Source organism: Phyllostomus discolor, chromosome 2 (assembly GCF_004126475.2).
Source record: "Phyllostomus discolor isolate MPI-MPIP mPhyDis1 chromosome 2, mPhyDis1.pri.v3, whole genome shotgun sequence".
In the NCBI taxonomy this organism is placed as follows: domain Eukaryota; kingdom Metazoa; phylum Chordata; class Mammalia; order Chiroptera; family Phyllostomidae; genus Phyllostomus; species Phyllostomus discolor.
Window position 1 is genome coordinate 46480666 of NC_040904.2, and position 10569 is coordinate 46491234.

Genomic DNA, 10569 nt, shown 5'->3' on the forward strand with positions numbered 1-10569 from the left:
TTTAAACATCAGTCACTTTCAAAGTACTCTCCGCTGATGCAATACTTCTATTGAGACATTTTTCCACTGCTCAAAACAGATTTTGAACTTGTTGATTTTGATACCTTTTAGTGCTTCTGCTATTTTTTGTTTCACCTCTTCTACATCAGCAAAACATTTTCCTTTGAGGAGTTTTTCATCCAGGGAAACAAAACAAAAGTCACTGGGGGTGAGATTAGGTGAATAGGGAGAGTGGGGCATAGGGTCATGCCATTTTGATTAAAAACTGCTGAACACTCAGCATGGTGTGGGCAGGTGTGCTTGTAAACCACTTATCATGACATGGGCAAATGCACTGAGTCTTCAAAAAAAAATTCATTGAAGCTGAACACAGCCTCTCACAAACAGCACCAGCTGTTACACAGATACAGATAGATTCCTAGAATGCTCACCTAGCAGGGAAAGCCTGTACTAGAAGAGCCTTGTCCTCCAGAAGATAATTCCAGTTTTGGGGGGATCCCCCCTAATATATGCACTAGGATTGTTACAATAAGAATGAAGAGTATAAGATTGGTATAAATGGCCTTTGAAAGACTTATAAACAGCCCTGATTGGAGTGGCTCAGTGATTTGTTCATGGTACTGCAAACTGAAATGTCACCAGTTCAATTCCCAGGCAGGACACAAGCCTGGGTTGCGGGCCAGATACCCAGTTGGAGGTGCACAGAGGTAACCAATTAACTGATGTTCCTCTCACACATTAATGCTTCTCTCCCTCAGTCTTCCTCCCTTCCCCTCTCTCTAAAAATAAGTAAAGAAAAAAATTTTAAAGACAGAAACAAATTGCTGACTGAGTATGAGGAATGAAGGACAGAAATAAGCCAAAGATGACAAAAAAATTTTTTAGTCTAGGTGCCTAAGGGAATGTTAATGCCACTATCACAAAGAAGGAAACTGGGAGATGGTCTGAGCTTTCTTATAACTCATATAAAAACAGACTGACCTAAAATGCACATACTTTAAGATATTTCAACAGCTGAATAAACAAACCTATGAAATTATTATGCAGATGAATATACAATGCTACTATGACCCATCTCAAATTATTTCATTTACTTCAATATCTGTGGCACCTGCCATGTTAGCAGGAAATATCATTAGATACTTAGGGACTAAGCTTGTGGAAAAACTATAATTATAGGACTCCTTCTCATGTGAAAAAGAACAGGAAGGAAAAAAATAATTTCCTGAAAAAAATCTCAGCTGACATTTCTACTGATGAATTAATCTAGCAAAAGATCTTTGTTAGGACAGCTTTTCTGTGTCCTGTCTTTTCTATGTGGCATTTGAAGACAGTACCATTCTGCATGTGTGGAAATGCCACTATGCTTATTCAGTACATCTGTGGTGGGGCCCTGGAATTTGAGTTTCTAACAAGTTCCCAGGAGATGCAGGTGCTGCTGGTACAGAGACCATAGTTTAAAACTGCTGGTGTAAGACTTCTCAACCTGCCTATACCTTATAATCACTTGGGCAACTTTTAAAAAATATCTTGCTAGGAGCATCACCCCAGAGCTATTAAGTGGTGTTTCAAGAGTTCTGCGGGTGATTTTAAGGTGCAGGTCAGGGTCTAAACCAGTAAAGTGACGAACAGTAGCAAGTACCTTTTTTTTGTTGTTTGTTTTACTCGCTGCGTGCCAGACTCCATGTGAAGATCCCATACACATGATCACATTGGCGAACCCCATTTCACAGGTAATAAAACTGAGGCTCAGGGAAGTGAGATCAGCTGGCCAAGATCACATAGCAAGTGTTAGCAGGAGAGGAAGGATGGAACCCGGGTCTCCCTGACTGGAGTCCACACTGAGAGCCGCAGATGCCTGTGCCAAATGGGCCTCACAGAAACAGCACACTGATTTAAAGATTGAAAAATGAGTAGAAGTTCTCTAGGCAGACAAAGGAGGGAAAGCTTTTCAGGCAAAAGTATGGGAATCCTTTGTTTCATTGTGCTTGGTTTTATTGAGCTCCACAGATGTTGTGTTTTATACAAATTGAAGGCAAGAGCCTCCACCAGCAAAAAGAGTGTGACCCTCACTTTATTGGGACACTCACTTTATTGCTGTAGTCTGGAACTGAACCTGCTGCATCTCTGAGGCTCAACAAAGCTGAGCCCCACATCTCTGGAGGTGCCTAAGTAGGGGCTGGAAATCTGAGGTTTTCTGGGATGGATTACTGAGCTGGGTAGCAGGCAGGGCAAGATGACAGCTGTACCCACCCTCCTCCAAAGTCCAGAATCCTGTAATGAGGTGACCTAGGCCAAGGGGAGATGGAGGTAGACCAAGAGAAGGAGAAAGATATAGGCAGTGACTTGCTTGGAGTTGCCCTGATGATTAATGAACACATACCTCTTCCCTGCATTTAATCTGTTTTGAACATCTACTAATATTTGGTTCTGAAATCTTATCCACCTCAAGACAACTCTATGGTAGTTATATGTGCTAGGTGGATATTAATAAATGAAAGCCAGAACACAGTACTAGCAAATACAGGACTAAGATTGAGGCTATTCATATTTAAATATTCATTTAAATGTTGAAATTTACTATTGTCCTTTATTCTTTCTTTTTATATACTATTTTATAGTACATACTTAAATGTATAGTGTGAAAAATTTAGAAAATACTTTATTTTCTAAAATAAATTTAGAAAATTTTGAAAATTGTTATGCTTAATAACATAAAGCAGAAAATAAAAACAATTGAAATCTCACCAGCCAAAGAAAACTAGTATTGAAAGTTTGGTATAACTCTCAAAAAATATTTTCTTCAAATGTCTATGGTATGTGAATTCCAAAAAAGGAATCATGCTATTAATATAGTAAATAATCTCTATTTTTATGCAACATATTTCATGACCATTTTTAATGTCCTTAGATTTGACTCCCATAAATCCTTTCCTAAGTATAATAAATGCATGAATACCTTTTAATAATGATATGCTGCTGACAAACCACAGTGAGTAAGAAAATTCGGTGAGTACGGTATTTTTGTTGCTGTTACTGTGGTGATGCTACAAAAGGTGGATCCATAAAACCGTGAAGACCCAACTTCGAGTAGCTAGCTGACCGAGACCGCAAACAGTTCCTGCTTTCTGAACGCAGCATCTCCTTCTTCACGGGGCGTTGCTGCCCCCCCGAGGTGAAGGCCTTCATAGGCAACAGGGCCCTTGGGAGAAAGTGATTTCCCCCTTAATGAATACATTTCCATCTTCTTTTCCCTGTGCCAGTTAACATATAATTTCAGTTTGCCTAAGAATTTACTAATTCCCTTTGTTAACTAGCCGTGATTTTTTTTTCCTACGTGAAAGTCTGGACACCGGGGATGTGGGGCCCCAAGAAGGACTCTAGACTTTTTGAAGCCTCTGGCAGTAAAAACTTTGTCCCTGGGGAATTGGCTCGTCATACATGCCACACATGACAGAGGGCAGGATCCTCCTCTTGAGAGACCTTCGAATTATATAGAATAACTCACCTTTGGAGGAAATTACAAAATAAAGTCAAACAAAGTTTCTCGAATTCAACAGGACTCCTATAATTGGCTTCAAAAGACTGCTAAGACTTAATATGAATCTGAGAGAAAAAAATCATGAAGATTCTCAAGGAAAATGTGACATTAAGCCTCGTGTGAGGAAAGGGAAATGCTCTGCTTTCGCTCTGTAAGTGCCCGGCAGCAAAATTACGCTTTGTTAGCGCAGTTGGTGGAAGTGCATCACGTAGGTTAAAGTTAGTCTTCAGAAGACAGAAACTTAAGAGGGTTTTTACCTAGAAAAAGCTGACTTCCTAGTGGAAAAGTTCAACTTTAAATAAGTTAAAATAATGTCTGACAAAAATAAAATTAAAAACATAGATTTTTATGATGGAAAGATAACTAAGTTATTAATAAAAATTTAAATATGTTTAATGCTTTGTAATATAGACACTCTCAAAAACATTTTTACACAAGAAAAAGGAAAATTTAACTTTTATTGAATGACTTGGTATCCCTCTTATTAATAATAAAATTAAAAACAGAGACAGGCAAATTGATATCAAGCCAACAATAAAAAGGGAAAGAAAAGACAAACAAACAAGGACCTCTTTTATTTGTAAAATGATTCATTTAAATACAGAACTTCCCATTGAAAGGGCTTTAAGAAATCCTTTTAACCAATATTTATAGGGTTTTTATATTATTTAAAAAGACATGAATAAAAAGTAAAATATAAGCCCTGGGTGGTGTGGCTCACAGGACTGAGTGCCAGCCTGCAAACCAAAGGGTTGCCAGTTTGATTCCCAGTCAGGACACAAGCCTGGGCAGTGGGCCAGGTCCCCAGCAGGGGGTGCATGAGAGGAAACCACACATTGATGTTTCTCTCCCTCTCTTTTTCCTTTCCTTCCCCTCTCTCTAAAATAAATAAATAAATAAAATCTTTTTAAAGAAAAATAAAATATGAGCAAAGTGTTTTAGTACTACCCAAATACTTGATAAATTGTTTCATATATTCTGGATATGAAATATAGCTACATATCTTCTGGTTTTGCCAAGAAATAAAAATGCAAACATAACATTTTATTTCATGCTAAATTAAAATTCTAAAATTTGAAACATTTGCCTTATAAATTAATATTGCTTGCACTTAAATTTTAAAGTTTATTAACATACACATGGGCATACAACTGGATTGAGTTTTTATTTGAATGACTCATGTTATTAGAAACTGCTCTCAAAAACCTCAGACAGTGTTACAACTTACTAGAAACTGTAAAGTGCCTCCACTTACCCTTAATATCAAACTTATAAGATATAGTCTCTCTTTGATAAAGGTTTTAAAAGAGTATATATCAACCTTTAATGCCAACTTACTATATTTTTCTAAAATCTCAAATTGTCTTTGGAATTTTGGACTAATGGATTATTGAGATATTAGTTAATAATCAATATTTAACTGGGAACTGTAAAAAATCTTAAAATTCTTCAAAGAACTGTGACGTATCTAAGATTTTACTCTGATTTCAAATAAGTTAGCCTTCCACGGTTTCATGGACACTGGCATCCTGAGTCACAAGACACAGGGCTCCTGGGTCAGAGACAATGTCATTCATGGTGATCCCAGCATTTTACAGTCCTCAAGCCCCCATGCCCACAAGGTGACACAAAGAAAGTCAGATGCTATCTGCATTGCATGCATGGTGGGTTGCATTATGGGACAAGAACCCCGAGTTTAAAGAACACAAATATTTTCTAATAAGCAGTAAGACTGCCTGACTCTTGTGCTGGAAGGAGACATTATTATAAGGGACAGTAAGTAAAACTGTCCTTTACTGTGGAGGGAGGCACAATCTCTATCTCCCAGGGCTGTTCTTTATACAAACAGCTTTGAAAGATAGTCCAGAACAAAGTTAGTCATTGCCTCTACTCTTAAGACATGCAGAATCATGCAGAAACTCATGAAGAATTGTCTCCCCATACAGAGAGAAAAAAATAATATACATAGTTCCTACACAATATCTATGCACATGTTTATGCATGTATCCTTATTTATGCATGAACACTTTTTTCATTAGAATACTCAAATTATGATAAATAGGCCCTGGTTGGGTAGCTCAGTTGGTTACTGTCATCCTGCTATGCCAGGGTTGTGGATTGGATCCTCAGTCAGAGCACGTGCAAGAATCGACCAACGAATGCATGAATGAGTGGAGCAACAAATTGCTGTTTCTCTCTCTCTCTTTCTCTCTTCCCCCCTTTCTTCCCTACCCCTCTCTCAAAAAAAATCAATAAATAAAAAAATTAAGATAAAATAAACATGAACATCAAATTATGATATAGAGTGGAGCAAAAGGTAGGTTTATAGTTGTTTGTACAGAAAATAATACAATAATTAATAAGTAATAATACAAGAATAAACTCTGTATTTCACATACTCACAACTGTAAACCTACTTTTGTCCCATCCTGTACTTGATAAAGTTGTGGTAAAGCTAGCATTTTAAAGCTTGAAGTATTGTTATTCAAACTTTTATGACTATATAAATGTGTATGTACATACCAAAGCTACATTAAGGTTAATGTAATTTTTAAAATTACATATTATAGAGGAGAGATGACATGTAGTTTGAGAGCAGAAAATTGGCCTCTGGGTCTGTCGCCTGTCATCGACATGAAGCAGGTAGAAGTTCTTTGCCTAAATTATTTGTGACATAGTAGCAAATATTGTTGTCACACTTCTGGGTGTGTAATCTCACATTTCACGGGTGTGCCATATTTATACTGATGCTTGTGATGCTTTTGAGGCCTTCATGATTGAACTCAAGTAGGAAAATGATGAGGTTTTCAACTGCTGAAAGAATGACAATTTCCACTGTTACCTCTGTGTGGCTGCTATATCCGCTTTTCCTTTTCTGCCACCTTTGTGACTATTTTTATCAACTGTCCAGTCTCTGAGGTCTACTTTTTCATATGTCATTGATTTCTACAATTTGACCATGATTTCAGAAGCTTTGGGTATTTACAGGGTGTTTTTTTCACTGCAACTGTCTTTGTGGCTCCCCACAGGGGCCAAGACCGGCTCCCTCTCCTTCTCCAAGTCAGCACTTGCCAGCAAGGAGGACAGTCCAGGAGTGAACAGGCATGATCGGCATGGTGTAGTTTCCAGAATTTCTCCACTGTAGAAGCTGCCCTTTCTCGTGAGCCCCTCAATGTTGAAAACCATGTAAGACTAAGAGGCAGCACCCCTCTCCTCCTTAGGAACCTACTGAAGAGTTGTTCACATGAGCACACCCTCATGACTACGAGCCCCTGTTTAGAATGGGTGAACACAGGCCTATGTAGAAACGTGGACACAGTGCCTTTCCACCAAAAACTTGTAAGTGACAATTCATTCCCAGGTTTGGAATACCCCTGTCTGTTAACAACAGCTGGCATTCACTTTACAGGCTAGTTTGTCAAAAGAATTATAAGGCCCTACATATATATCGGTGACTTCACTGAGTCTTTCATCTTAAATCAATCAGGAATAATGACATGTCAAAGTGGAAATCTTAAAGAAGAAGGAGGAGGAGGAGAAAGAGGGAAGGAGGTGAAGAACGAGGCAGAGGAGGAGGGAGGTAAAGAAGAAGAAAGGGCCAATCCACTACCAAGAATTTTTTTAAAATTGGATTAAGCTGCCTGGAAATAGTGCTCACAGAAAAGAAGCAAGTAGCAGTGGTTACCTCTGGGGAGAGGAGCTGGATGGAAGGGGTATCAGGAAGATTTCTTTTTCACCATTGACCCTTTTGTCCTGTTGCCTTTTGTACAATGTGTATAAAGTGAATATAATGCCCTGACAGGTGTGGCTCAGTGGCCTGGGTGTCACTCCACAAACTGAAAGGTCCCCGTTCAATTCCCGGTTAGAGCACATGACTGGATTGCTGGCCAGGTCCCACTCTGGGGATGTGCAAGAGGCGATGGACAGGTGTTTCTTACACATCGATGTTTCTCTCCCTCTATTTCTTCCTCCCTTCCCCTCTCTCTAAAAATAAATATGTAAATTTTTAAAAGTAAATATGATAAAATAACCCTCTTCCAAATAGAAAAGCTATTCATGGCAGTGTTGTGTGTATAGCAAAAGGTGGGAAGTATCTAAATATCCATTGAAGGGGATTAGTGAAATGAACTGTGTACATCCATGCAATGGAATGCAGTGCAGACCTAAGAAAAGATCAGGAAGTCTTTCATGCACTGATATGGAGCTGATACCTCCAAAGTATATTAAGTAAAAGAGAGAGCGATGTAAAAAAAGTAAAGTATATTATTGTTTTCTATAAAATAGACATCATTTCCTTGCTCATGCCTTAACAAATACATCCAAAGGATACAAACAAAATTAATATCATTGGTTGGATTTGGAAAGAGTAATTGGTGGCAGTTAGACAAGAGTAAGAGGATGACTTTTCCTCTTATACCTTTTAAACTTTAAATCTTGTCGATATATTACTTATTCACAAAATAAAATTTTTCAGAAGAGGAAGATAATAATGAAATGTTATCAGTTTCAAAAAACTCTATATGCATTTTGTACATTTCTACAAAACTTCAATTGGTATCCCAGTAAAATCCATTTAAGCTGTCTCTGAAAATATCCTACAACTGTGAGCTATTTTTTAGAGATAAACAAGGAAACCCAGAGAGTTTTTTATAGATGAAAACTTTTTTTGATGCACAAGTATACATATATCAGAGTGCTCTTCTTCCTATGAGTTTTTTAACTTCTTAAGTTGTGAGGTAATTTTAGACTTACAGAAGAGTTGTAAAAACAATACAGATAGTTCTTGTATTCCACCTTTCACCCAGCTTCCCTCAGTGTTAACATCATACACAATCACAGCACAATCATCAAAACTAAGAAACTAACGTTGATACAATACTATTAACTATACACATGCTTTATTCTGACTTCCCGGGGGCTTTTAAATTATGTTTCAGAACCTACTTGTTTCGGCCCTGATTGGTGCAGCTCAGTGCTTTAGGTGTCATCCTGTGAGCTGAAAGGTGCCAGTTGACTCCAGGTCAGGGCACATGCCTGGGTTGGGGCCAGGTACTCCCCCCCATCTGACCCCTGTTGAGAGACAACAGATAGATGTTTCCCTCACACAATGATGTTTCTCTCCTTGTCTTTCTCCCTCATTCCCTTCTCTCTAAAAATAAAAATAAAAATCTTTCTCTAAACATATTGTTTCAAAAAGCAAGTCATTAGTAGGAACATGAATACATTACTCTCTGCTATAACGCAAAAATTTTGTATTTTTCCCCTGGATTTTAGCTTTTTGTCACAAATACTTTGCAAATATTTAAAATAGCTACATAATCTTTTGAAGATTTAAAATTTTTCATATAGGTGTACAGTAAAGCAGACTGATTTTATATTATAAAAAATGGCATTCTGTAGAAGTGTGCAATTGACTTAAGGGACTAATTCAGGGCATGAGGGAGGCATTATCTGTTTTATCACTTGATCGCAAAGTTTTGATAAACAAAAAATTTACAAATTATCCACTTAAATTGAAAAGATTTCAATCTCATTCCTGAGTACACCATCCAAAGCAGTGGCTCTCAAAAGATGGTCCTCAGTAAAGCAGCATCAACTTTATTTGGGCAATTGTTAGAAACGCAGATTTCCTGCAATCTGTGTTTTTAGCAAACCCTGGTTGATTCTATAAGCTAAACTGTAAGGGCCTCTGATTAAAAGAATTGTTTTGATGACTCAAGGGAGGGGAACTGAGGAGTGATGAACTAATAGAAAAAGGGAAATTCCCAATGGGACATTCAAATTGCTTGTTTGTTAAGAGAAAGGTCTTGTTTTAGACTCCTGTTGTTTCTTAGAAATTACATTGCACTTTGTTTCTCCTAAGTATAGCTTACTTTTGCATATATCAAAATTTGGCCTTGGCCACCTTTTGACTTGAGTGAGTTGGTTCCAGAGACTACAAAATGATTAATATAGAACATCTGTATTGATAACCTCTGCTAGAAACCAAGCAAGAAATGAGTATAAACAATCCTGGCTGGCTTTGCACAGTGCTGCTATGCCTCAATTTCAGTCTAGTTAAATTAAGACCAGTCCCTCAACAACACAGTGCAAATTTTAGTTACGACAATATATTTCCTGTGAGTAATGACATTGTACAATCTCTACTGTCTTCAAAGCACCAGAAAAATAACATGTGCATCATGATCAGAGGCCAATCACATGAAATCTTTCAGTTTCTGTGCATCAGGTATTCAGTTTCCGCAGCCTAGCAAAGTATGTAGTTGATTCTTTGTCTCCCAGTGCTAAACTCACATGACATCCATTTGACTCACATCCATTTTTACAAAATGGATGATAGAAAGAGGGAATTGTCGAATAAAGGTGAAAGTGCCACAAAGAAAGGTAAAGTGATATTGCTAGAAGTGAAATTAGATGTGATGGAGTGCTAATTAAGCTGCAATTCTGGAGACTCTAGGTGTGTAGCCAGAGGATTTTGGTGAAGGAAAGTGGTTGTGACACCAAAGGTGAAGATGTCCCAGGGGATGTGATGCCTGCAAAACCTTCACATTAAATCACAAAGGACAAAGTCTTGTAAGCAAATGTAAGTGGTCATATTATACTCTCCTGGGAGCTGAGAACCATTATATGAGTGGATTGTTATTCAGGAAATTAGAACCTGAAACAATGTCTAATGAGTTTGAAATGTTAGTTCAGATATTGTAGTTGTGTCTTGCATAAATTAGCTTTATCCTCTAAAGTTTAATTTTTTGTTGATTGGCACGCTGAGTAAATTACTGGTCTGGTAATAATATTTAAATTATTGTCTCTTTTTTCCTGAAAGATGAAAATACATGTGAACTTTCTTTCTTAAGCTAGAAAAGGATTTTTGGCTCTTCTCCCATGTTTATAGTGGTTAAAGAGAAGGCAGGGGAGGAGAAAAAGAGGATGGGGGGGGGAAGAAAGGGGATACAAGGAGCAAAGACTAGAGAACAAGAGGAGGAGGAGCTCTTTTGGCCCACCCACCCATCGCCCCTCCAAACTATTCT